This window comes from Castor canadensis, chromosome 13 (assembly GCF_047511655.1).
Source record: "Castor canadensis chromosome 13, mCasCan1.hap1v2, whole genome shotgun sequence".
Taxonomy (NCBI): domain Eukaryota; kingdom Metazoa; phylum Chordata; class Mammalia; order Rodentia; family Castoridae; genus Castor; species Castor canadensis.
Genome location: NC_133398.1, coordinates 93,440,644 through 93,453,530, shown reverse-complemented (window position 1 = coordinate 93,453,530; position 12,887 = coordinate 93,440,644).

Below are 12,887 nucleotides of genomic sequence, written 5' to 3'. Positions count from 1 at the left end.
TTCGTTTTCAAAAGAAATTATTCGTGCAACCTTGATTTTTCAACGTGTGGAGGAATGCTCGGTTGTTTCAAAGAGGCGTCTTCAGCTAGTGGAAGAAACACGTGCATCTCTGGAAAGAAAACCTTCTGTGTTAGATGCCCTTACATCTAGCACATTGTTTCCCTTGGGTAATTGAGTTAGTTTTGGCAATGAAACTTCCTGCTACTTCAGTTCTCTATGGGGGAGATAGGCTCTGTTTGATCCAAATAGGCCTTCTAAGCAGAGTTGAACAAACACATGGAGCACTCCAAAGACAACCATCTATATTAGAAGCTGCACTACCTAGTTCTTGTTTCCCTGAGAAAATTCAGTTAGTTTTTGAAAGTAATGTTTCATGCCACATAGTTTTTTCATGACAGAGAAAGGCTCTGGTTGTTTCCAATAGGCTGATTCAGCTGAGATGAACTAACACATGTATCACTGTCTAATTTGTAAGCGGCAGTACCTAACACAGTAGTCCTTGTTTGATTGAGTTATATCTTGTTACATTTACATCCTGTACCTTAGGTATCTTATGTTGGTGATAGCATTTCCTTGTTCCAATAGGCGTATTCAGCTGAGTTGAAGAAACAGAGGCATCTCTCGAGAGGAAGCCATATGTGTTAGAAGCAAGATCATCTAGCACATTGTTTCCCAGTGAGAACTGAGTTTGTTTTAGAAAGGAAATTGTGTGAAACATACATCTTTCGAGGTGGAGATAGGCTCTTGTTTATCCAAAGAGACCTACTCAGCTGAGTTGTAGAAAAACAAGTATCACTCCAAAGAAAACCATCAAGATTAGAACCTCAGCATCTAGTACCCTGTTTTCCTTTGAGTCCTGACTCAGTTTTTGAAAGGAATTCCTGAAACAAACTAGGTTTTTCAAGGTGTACATTGGCTGTCTTTGTTCTATATAGGCCCACTCAGGAGAGACTAGGGAAACCATGTATCATTCCAAAGGTAACCATCTATGGTAGGATTCGGACCATGTAGCACATTGTTCCCCTTGAGAATTGAGGCTGTTTTGGAAAGGAATACTTCCTGAAACTTTGATTTTTTTAAGGGGAGATAGGATCCTGATGTTCCAAATTGGCCTATTCAGCTGCCTTGAAAAAACACTTGTATCCTTTCAAAGAAAACCATCTATGTCACACGCAGCAGCAGCATCTGGCACATTGTCTCCCTGTGAGAATTGTGTTAGTTTTTGAACGGAATATGCATTGCTGCACAGGTTTTTGATATAGGCCTATTGAGGAGAGTTGATGAACACGATTCCCTCTAATGAAAACCACGTGTGTTTGGACAGGTGTGTCTACCGCATTGCTTCCTTGGGAGAAGTGAGATCCTTTTTGAAAAGGAAACTTCCTGCAACTTAGGTTTTTCAAGGTGAATATTCAGCTCAGTTGAGAAAACACATTTGTCTCACAAAAGAACACCATCTGTGATAGAAGCAGGAGCATCAAGCACATTGTTTCCCTGTGATAATTGAGTAGTTTTTGAAAGGAATACGTAGTGCTACTTTGCTTTCCAAGGTGGAGATTGGTTCTCTTGATTTCAAATAGGATTATTCAGCTGAGTTGAGGGAACGCCTGTATCAATCCTAAGAAAACCATCTGTTTTATAAGGGGCACAATCTACCAAGTTCTTCCTCGTGAGAATTGTGTGATTTCTTGATAGGCATGCTTCCTGGACCTTACTTTTTTTTGGTGGAGTACGATATCTTTGTTCCAAAAAGGCCAATTCAGCTATGGTGAAGAAACCCAAGTATCTCTCCAGTGAAAATCATCTTTATTAGAAGCAGGATCATCTACCACTTTGTTTCCCGGTGTGAATTTACTTTGTTTTTGAAAGGAATACATAGTGCTACTTAGGTTTTTCGAGGTGGAGATGAGCTCCGTTTGTTCCCAATAGGACTCTTCAGCTTTGTTGCAGAAACACATGTAGCACTGCAAAGAAAACCATGTCTTAGAAACTGCAGCATCTGGCACGTTCTTTCCTTGTGAGAATTGTGTTATTTTTTGAGAGTAATTGTTCCTGCAACTTAGGTTTCTTCTGGTGGAGATAGTCTCTCTTCTTACAAATAGTCATCTTCAGCTGAGGGGAAGAAACATATGTATCTCTCGGCGGAATACTCTCTGTGTTAGATGCACTGGAATCTACCACATTACGTCCCTGTGAGAATTGACTGAGTTTCTGAAAGGAATGCATATAGCCTCTTAGCTTTTCTAAGGTGGACATAGGCTCTGTTGACTCCAATGAAAATTATTCAGCTGAATTGAAGAAACACATGTTTCACTACAAGGAAAGCCATCTATGTGAGAAGCTTCAGCATCTAACATTCTTTCCTTGTGAGAATGCACTTATATTTTGAAAGGAATCCTTCTTGCAAGTTAGGATTTTTATGGTGGTTATAGACTCTGGCTGTTCCTCATAGACCTATTCAGCTGATTGGAAGAAATACACGTATACCTCCAAAGAAAACCATCTGTGTTACTAGCTGCAGCACCTAGTACCTTGTTGTCCTGTGACAAGTGAGTTAGATTTTGCAATTCATTCTGCATACAACTTAGGTTTTTTAATGTGGGTATGGGCAGTGTTTGTTCCCTGTAGGCCTATTAAGCAGAGTTGAGGAAACACAGGCATCAACCCAAAGAAAATCCTGTACGTTAGAACCTGCACGATCTGGCACCTTGATTCCTCTTGAGAGTTGAGTTAGTTTGTGAACAGAATTCTTCCTGCAACTTAGCTTTTTCCAAGTGTCCATAGGCTCAATTTGATCCAAACAGGACTAATCAGGTGATTAATGAAACAATGAACGTTTTGAAGGCAAATCATCTGTGTCAGAAGCAGGATAGGCTAGCACATGTTTTCCCCATAAGAATTGAGTTTCTTTTTGAAAGGAACGTGTATTCCTTATTAGGATTTTCAAGGTGGAGTTAGTCTCTGTTTTTTCCAAATAGTCCTATTACGCAGAGTTGAAGAAACACATGCAACACTCCAAAGACAAGCATCTATGTTAGAGGGTACAGCATCTGGCACCAGGCTTCCCTGGGGGAATTGAGTTCATTTTCAAAAGAAATTATTCGTGCAACCTTGATTTTTCAACGTGTGGAGGAATGCTCGGTTGTTTCAAAGAGGCGTCTTCAGCTAGTGAAAGAAACACGTGCATCTCTGGAAAGAAAACCTTCTGTGTTAGATGCCCTTACATCTAGCACATTGTTTCCCTTGGGTAATTGAGTTAGTTTTGGCAATGAAACTTCCTGCTACTTCAGTTCTCTATGGGGGAGATAGGCTCTGTTTGATCCAAATAGGCCTTCTAAGCAGAGTTGAACAAACACATGGAGCACTCCAAAGACAACCATCTATATTAGAAGCTGCACTACCTAGTTCTTGTTTCCCTGAGAAAATTCAGTTAGTTTCTGAAAGTAATGTTTCATGCCACATAGATTTTCATGACAGAGAAAGGCTCTGGTTGTTTCCAATAGGCTGATTCAGCTGAGATGAACTAACACATGTATCACTGTCTAATTTGTAAGCGGCAGTACCTAACACAGTAGTCCTTGTTTGATTGAGTTATATCTTGTTACATTTACATCCTGTACCTTAGGTATCTTATGTTGGTGATAGCATTTCCTTGTTCCAATAGGCGTATTCAGCTGAGTTGAAGAAACAGAGGCATCTCTCGAGAGGAAGCCATATGTGTTAGAAGCAAGATCATCTAGCACATTGTTTCCCAGTGAGAACTGAGTTTGTTTTAGAAAGGAAATTGTGTGAAACATACATCTTTCGAGGTGGAGATAGGCTCTTGTTTATCCAAAGAGACCTACTCAGCTGAGTTGTAGAAAAACAAGTATCACTCCAAAGAAAACCATCAAGATTAGAACATCAGCATCTAGTACCCTGTTTTCCTTTGAGTCCTGACTCAGTTTTTCAAAGGAATTCCTGAAACAAACTAGGTTTTTCTAGGTGTACATTGGCTGTCTTTGTTCTATATAGGCCCACTCAGGAGAGACTAGGGAAACCATGTATCATTCCAAAGGTAACCATCTATGGTAGGATTCGGACCATGTAGCACACTGTTCCCCTTGAGAATTGAGGCTGTTTTGGAAAGGAATACTTCCTGAAACTTTGATTTTTTTAAGGGGAGATAGGATCCTGATGTTCCAAATTGGCCTATTCAGCTGCCTTGAAAAAACACTTGTATCCTTTCAAAGAAAACCATCTATGTCACACGCAGCAGCAGCATCTGGCACATTGTCTCCCTGTGAGAATTGTGTTAGTTTTTGAACGGAATATGCATTGCTGCACAGGTTTTTGAAATAGGCCTATTGAGGAGAGTTGATGAACACGATTCCCTCTAATGAAAACCACGTGTGTTTGGACAGGTGTGTCTACCGCATTGCTTCCTTGGGAGAAGTGAGATCCTTTTTGAAAAGGAAACTTCCTGCAACTTAGGTTTTTCAAGGTGAATATTCAGCTCAGTTGAGAAAACACATTTGTCTCACAAAAGAACACCATCTGTGATAGAAGCAGGAGCATCAAGCACATTGTTTCCCTGTGATAATTGAGTAGTTTTTGAAAGGAATACGTAGTGCTACTTTGCTTTCCAAGGTGGAGATTGGTTCTCTTGATTTCAAATAGGATTATTCAGCTGAGTTGAGGGAACACCTGTATCAATCCTAAGAAAACCATCTGTTTTATAAGGGGCACAATCTACCAAGTTCTTCCTCGTGAGAATTGTGTGATTTCTTGATAGGCATGCTTCCTGGACCTTACTTTTTTTTGGTGGAGTACGATATCTTTGTTCCAAAAAGGCCAATTCAGCTATGGTGAAGAAACCCAAGTATCTCTCCAGTGAAAATCATCTTTATTAGAAGCAGGATCATCTACCACTTTGTTTCCCGGTGTGAATTTACTTTGTTTTTGAAAGGAATACATAGTGCTACTTAGGTTTTTCGAGGTGGAGATGAGCTCCGTTTGTTCCCAATAGGACTCTTCAGCTTTGTTGCAGAAACACATGTAGCACTGCAAAGAAAACCATGTCTTAGAAGCTGCAGCGTCTGGCACGTTCTTTCCTTGTGAGAATTGTGTTATTTTTTGAGAGTAATTGTTCCTGCAACTTAGGTTTCTTCTGGTGGAGATAGTCTCTCTTCTTACAAATAGTCATCTTCAGCTGAGGGGAAGAAACATATGTATCTCTCGGCGGAATACTCTCTGTGTTAGATGCACTGGAATCTACTACATTACGTCCCTGTGAGAATTGACTGAGTTTCTGAAAGGAATACATATAGCCTCTTAGCTTTTCTAAGGTGGACATAGGCTCTGTTGACTCCAATGAAAATTATTCAGCTGAATTGAAGAAACACATGTTTCACTACAAGGAAAGCCATCTATGTGAGAAGCTTCAGCATCTAGCACATTCTTTCCTTGTGAGAATGCACTTATATTTTGAAAGGAATCCTTCTTGCAAGTTAGGATTTTCATGGTGGTTATAGACTCTGGCTGTCCCTCATAGACCTATTCAGCTGACTGGAAGAAATACACGTATACCTCCAAAGAAAACCATCTGTGTTACTAGCTGCAGCGCCTAGCACCTTGTTGTCCTGTGACAAGTGAGTTAGATTTTGCAATTAATTCTGCATACAACTTAGGTTTTTTAATGTGGGTATGGGCAGTGTTTGTTCCCTGTAGGCCTATTAAGCAGAGTTGAGGAAACACAGGCATCAACCCAAAGAAAATCCTGTACGTTAGAACCTGCACGATCTGGCACCTTGATTCCTCTTGAGAGTTCAGTTAGTTTGTGAACGGAATTCTTCCTGCAACTTAGCTTTTTCCAAGTGTCCATAGGCTCAATTTGATCCAAACAGGACTAATCAGGTGATTAATGAAACAATGAACGTTTTGAAGGCAAATCATCTGTGTCAGAAGCAGGATAGGCTAGCACATGTTTTCCCCATAAGAATTGAGTTTCTTTTTGAAAGGAACGTGTATTCCTTATTAGGATTTTCAAAGTGGAGATAGTCTCTGTTTTTTCCAAATAGGCCTATTACGCAGAGTTGAAGAAACACATGCAACACTCCAAAGACAAGCATCTATGTTAGAAGGTACAGCATCTGGCACCAGGCTTCCCTGGGGGAATTGAGTTCGTTTTCAAAAGAAATTATTCGTGCAACCTTGATTTTTCAACGTGTGGAGGAATGCTCGGTTGTTTCAAAGAGGCGTCTTCAGCTAGTGGAAGAAACACGTGCATCTCTGGAAAGAAAACCTTCTGTGTTAGATGCCCTTACATCTAGCACATTGTTTCCCTTGGGTAATTGAGTTAGTTTTGGCAATGAAACTTCCTGCTACTTCAGTTCTCTATGGGGGAGATAGGCTCTGTTTGATCCAAATAGGCCTTCTAAGCAGAGTTGAACAAACACATGGAGCACTCCAAAGACAACCATCTATATTAGAAGCTGCACTACCTAGTTCTTGTTTCCCTGAGAAAATTCAGTTAGTTTTTGAAAGTAATGTTTCATGCCACATAGTTTTTTCATGACAGAGAAAGGCTCTGGTTGTTTCCAATAGGCTGATTCAGCTGAGATGAACTAACACATGTATCACTGTCTAATTTGTAAGCGGCAGTACCTAACACAGTAGTCCTTGTTTGATTGAGTTATATCTTGTTACATTTACATCCTGTACCTTAGGTATCTTATGTTGGTGATAGCATTTCCTTGTTCCAATAGGCGTATTCAGCTGAGTTGAAGAAACAGAGGCATCTCTCGAGAGGAAGCCATATGTGTTAGAAGCAAGATCATCTAGCACATTGTTTCCCAGTGAGAACTGAGTTTGTTTTAGAAAGGAAATTGTGTGAAACATACATCTTTCGAGGTGGAGATAGGCTCTTGTTTATCCAAAGAGACCTACTCAGCTGAGTTGTAGAAAAACAAGTATCACTCCAAAGAAAACCATCAAGATTAGAACATCAGCATCTAGTACCCTGTTTTCCTTTGAGTCCTGACTCAGTTTTTGAAAGGAATTCCTGAAACAAACTAGGTTTTTCAAGGTGTACATTGGCTGTCTTTGTTCTATATAGGCCCACTCAGGAGAGACTAGGGAAACCATGTATCATTCCAAAGGTAACCATCTATGGTAGGATTCGGACCATGTAGCACATTGTTCCCCTTGAGAATTGAGGCTGTTTTGGAAAGGAATACTTCCTGAAACTTTGATTTTTTTAAGGGGAGATAGGATCCTGATGTTCCAAATTGGCCTATTCAGCTGCCTTGAAAAAACACTTGTATCCTTTCAAAGAAAACCATCTATGTCACACGCAGCAGCAGCATCTGGCACATTGTCTCCCTGTGAGAATTGTGTTAGTTTTTGAACGGAATATGCATTGCTGCACAGGTTTTTGATATAGGCCTATTGAGGAGAGTTGATGAACACGATTCCCTCTAATGAAAACCACGTGTGTTTGGACAGGTGTGTCTACCGCATTGCTTCCTTGGGAGAAGTGAGATCCTTTTTGAAAAGGAAACTTCCTGCAACTTAGGTTTTTCAAGGTGAATATTCAGCTCAGTTGAGAAAACACATTTGTCTCACAAAAGAACACCATCTGTGATAGAAGCAGGAGCATCAAGCACATTGTTTCCCTGTGATAATTGAGTAGTTTTTGAAAGGAATACGTAGTGCTACTTTGCTTTCCAAGGTGGAGATTGGTTCTCTTGATTTCAAATAGGATTATTCAGCTGAGTTGAGGGAACGCCTGTATCAATCCTAAGAAAACCATCTGTTTTATAAGGGGCACAATCTACCAAGTTCTTCCTCGTGAGAATTGTGTGATTTCTTGATAGGCATGCTTCCTGGACCTTACTTTTTTTTGGTGGAGTACGATATCTTTGTTCCAAAAAGGCCAATTCAGCTATGGTGAAGAAACCCAAGTATCTCTCCAGTGAAAATCATCTTTATTAGAAGCAGGATCATCTACCACTTTGTTTCCCGGTGTGAATTTACTTTGTTTTTGCAAGGAATACATAGTGCTACTTAGGTTTTTCGAGGTGGAGATGAGCTCCGTTTGTTCCCAATAGGACTCTTCAGCTTTGTTGCAGAAACACATGTAGCACTGCAAAGAAAACCATGTCTTAGAAACTGCAGCATCTGGCACGTTCTTTCCTTGTGAGAATTGTGTTATTTTTTGAGAGTAATTGTTCCTGCAACTTAGGTTTCTTCTGGTGGAGATAGTCTCTCTTCTTACAAATAGTCATCTTCAGCTGAGGGGAAGAAACATATGTATCTCTCGGCGGAATACTCTCTGTGTTAGATGCACTGGAATCTACCACATTACGTCCCTGTGAGAATTGACTGAGTTTCTGAAAGGAATACATATAGCCTCTTAGCTTTTCTAAGGTGGACATAGGCTCTGTTGACTCCAATGAAAATTATTCAGCTGAATTGAAGAAACACATGTTTCACTACAAGGAAAGCCATCTATGTGAGAAGCTTCAGCATCTAACATTCTTTCCTTGTGAGAATGCACTTATATTTTGAAAGGAATCCTTCTTGCAAGTTAGGATTTTTATGGTGGTTATAGACTCTGGCTGTTCCTCATAGACCTATTCAGCTGATTGGAAGAAATACACGTATACCTCCAAAGAAAACCATCTGTGTTACTAGCTGCAGCACCTAGTACCTTGTTGTCCTGTGACAAGTGAGTTAGATTTTGCAATTCATTCTGCATACAACTCAGGTTTTTTAATGTGGGTATGGGCAGTGTTTGTTCCCTGTAGGCCTATTAAGCAGAGTTGAGGAAACACAGGCATCAACCCAAAGAAAATCCTGTACGTTAGAACCTGCACGATCTGGCACCTTGATTCCTCTTGAGAGTTGAGTTAGTTTGTGAACGGAATTCTTCCTGCAACTTAGCTTTTTCCAAGTGTCCATAGGCTCAATTTGATCCAAACAGGACTAATCAGGTGATTAATGAAACAATGAACGTTTTGAAGGCAAATCATCTGTGTCAGAAGCAGGATAGGCTAGCACATGTTTTCCCCGTAAGAATTGAGTTTCTTTTTGAAAGGAACGTGTATTCCTTATTAGGATTTTCAAGGTGGAGTTAGTCTCTGTTTTTTCCAAATAGTCCTATTACGCAGAGTTGAAGAAACACATGCAACACTCCAAAGACAAGCATCTATGTTAGAGGGTACAGCATCTGGCACCAGGCTTCCCTGGGGGAATTGAGTTCATTTTCAAAAGAAATTATTCGTGCAACCTTGATTTTTCAACGTGTGGAGGAATGCTCGGTTGTTTCAAAGAGGCGTCTTCAGCTAGTGAAAGAAACACGTGCATCTCTGGAAAGAAAACCTTCTGTGTTAGATGCCCTTACATCTAGCACATTGTTTCCCTTGGGTAATTGAGTTAGTTTTGGCAATGAAACTTCCTGCTACTTCAGTTCTCTATGGGGGAGATAGGCTCTGTTTGATCCAAATAGGCCTTCTAAGCAGAGTTGAACAAACACATGGAGCACTCCAAAGACAACCATCTATATTAGAAGCTGCACTACCTAGTTCTTGTTTCCCTGAGAAAATTCAGTTAGTTTCTGAAAGTAATGTTTCATGCCACATAGATTTTCATGACAGAGAAAGGCTCTGGTTGTTTCCAATAGGCTGATTCAGCTGAGATGAACTAACACATGTATCACTGTCTAATTTGTAAGCGGCAGTACCTAACACAGTAGTCCTTGTTTGATTGAGTTATATCTTGTTACATTTACATCCTGTACCTTAGGTATCTTATGTTGGTGATAGCATTTCCTTGTTCCAATAGGCGTATTCAGCTGAGTTGAAGAAACAGAGGCATCTCTCGAGAGGAAGCCATATGTGTTAGAAGCAAGATCATCTAGCACATTGTTTCCCAGTGAGAACTGAGTTTGTTTTAGAAAGGAAATTGTGTGAAACATACATCTTTCGAGGTGGAGATAGGCTCTTGTTTATCCAAAGAGACCTACTCAGCTGAGTTGTAGAAAAACAAGTATCACTCCAAAGAAAACCATCAAGATTAGAACATCAGCATCTAGTACCCTGTTTTCCTTTGAGTCCTGACTCAGTTTTTCAAAGGAATTCCTGAAACAAACTAGGTTTTTCTAGGTGTACATTGGCTGTCTTTGTTCTATATAGGCCCACTCAGGAGAGACTAGGGAAACCATGTATCATTCCAAAGGTAACCATCTATGGTAGGATTCGGACCATGTAGCACACTGTTCCCCTTGAGAATTGAGGCTGTTTTGGAAAGGAATACTTCCTGAAACTTTGATTTTTTTAAGGGGAGATAGGATCCTGATGTTCCAAATTGGCCTATTCAGCTGCCTTGAAAAAACACTTGTATCCTTTCAAAGAAAACCATCTATGTCACACGCAGCAGCAGCATCTGGCACATTGTCTCCCTGTGAGAATTGTGTTAGTTTTTGAACGGAATATGCATTGCTGCACAGGTTTTTGAAATAGGCCTATTGAGGAGAGTTGATGAACACGATTCCCTCTAATGAAAACCACGTGTGTTTGGACAGGTGTGTCTACCGCATTGCTTCCTTGGGAGAAGTGAGATCCTTTTTGAAAAGGAAACTTCCTGCAACTTAGGTTTTTCAAGGTGAATATTCAGCTCAGTTGAGAAAACACATTTGTCTCACAAAAGAACACCATCTGTGATAGAAGCAGGAGCATCAAGCACATTGTTTCCCTGTGATAATTGAGTAGTTTTTGAAAGGAATACGTAGTGCTACTTTGCTTTCCAAGGTGGAGATTGGTTCTCTTGATTTCAAATAGGATTATTCAGCTGAGTTGAGGGAACACCTGTATCAATCCTAAGAAAACCATCTGTTTTATAAGGGGCACAATCTACCAAGTTCTTCCTCGTGAGAATTGTGTGATTTCTTGATAGGCATGCTTCCTGGACCTTACTTTTTTTTGGTGGAGTACGATATCTTTGTTCCAAAAAGGCCAATTCAGCTATGGTGAAGAAACCCAAGTATCTCTCCAGTGAAAATCATCTTTATTAGAAGCAGGATCATCTACCACTTTGTTTCCCGGTGTGAATTTACTTTGTTTTTGAAAGGAATACATAGTGCTACTTAGGTTTTTCGAGGTGGAGATGAGCTCCGTTTGTTCCCAATAGGACTCTTCAGCTTTGTTGCAGAAACACATGTAGCACTGCAAAGAAAACCATGTCTTAGAAGCTGCAGCGTCTGGCACGTTCTTTCCTTGTGAGAATTGTGTTATTTTTTGAGAGTAATTGTTCCTGCAACTTAGGTTTCTTCTGGTGGAGATAGTCTCTCTTCTTACAAATAGTCATCTTCAGCTGAGGGGAAGAAACATATGTATCTCTCGGCGGAATACTCTCTGTGTTAGATGCACTGGAATCTACTACATTACGTCCCTGTGAGAATTGACTGAGTTTCTGAAAGGAATACATATAGCCTCTTAGCTTTTCTAAGGTGGACATAGGCTCTGTTGACTCCAATGAAAATTATTCAGCTGAATTGAAGAAACACATGTTTCACTACAAGGAAAGCCATCTATGTGAGAAGCTTCAGCATCTAGCACATTCTTTCCTTGTGAGAATGCACTTATATTTTGAAAGGAATCCTTCTTGCAAGTTAGGATTTTCATGGTGGTTATAGACTCTGGCTGTCCCTCATAGACCTATTCAGCTGACTGGAAGAAATACACGTATACCTCCAAAGAAAACCATCTGTGTTACTAGCTGCAGCGCCTAGCACCTTGTTGTCCTGTGACAAGTGAGTTAGATTTTGCAATTAATTCTGCATACAACTTAGGTTTTTTAATGTGGGTATGGGCAGTGTTTGTTCCCTGTAGGCCTATTAAGCAGAGTTGAGGAAACACAGGCATCAACCCAAAGAAAATCCTGTACGTTAGAACCTGCACGATCTGGCACCTTGATTCCTCTTGAGAGTTCAGTTAGTTTGTGAACGGAATTCTTCCTGCAACTTAGCTTTTTCCAAGTGTCCATAGGCTCAATTTGATCCAAACAGGACTAATCAGGTGATTAATGAAACAATGAACGTTTTGAAGGCAAATCATCTGTGTCAGAAGCAGGATAGGCTAGCACATGTTTTCCCCGTAAGAATTGAGTTTCTTTTTGAAAGGAACGTGTATTCCTTATTAGGATTTTCAAAGTGGAGATAGTCTCTGTTTTTTCCAAATAGGCCTATTACGCAGAGTTGAAGAAACACATGCAACACTCCAAAGACAAGCATCTATGTTAGAAGGTACAGCATCTGGCACCAGGCTTCCCTGGGGGAATTGAGTTCGTTTTCAAAAGAAATTATTCGTGCAACCTTGATTTTTCAACGTGTGGAGGAATGCTCGGTTGTTTCAAAGAGGCGTCTTCAGCTAGTGGAAGAAACACGTGCATCTCTGGAAAGAAAACCTTCTGTGTTAGATGCCCTTACATCTAGCACATTGTTTCCCTTGGGTAATTGAGTTAGTTTTGGCAATGAAACTTCCTGCTACTTCAGTTCTCTATGGGGGAGATAGGCTCTGTTTGATCCAAATAGGCCTTCTAAGCAGAGTTGAACAAACACATGGAGCACTCCAAAGACAACCATCTATATTAGAAGCTGCACTACCTAGTTCTTGTTTCCCTGAGAAAATTCAGTTAGTTTTTGAAAGTAATGTTTCATGCCACATAGTTTTTTCATGACAGAGAAAGGCTCTGGTTGTTTCCAATAGGCTGATTCAGCTGAGATGAACTAACACATGTATCACTGTCTAATTTGTAAGCGGCAGTACCTAACACAGTAGTCCTTGTTTGATTGAGTTATATCTTGTTACATTTACATCCTGTACCTTAGGTATCTTATGTTGGTGATA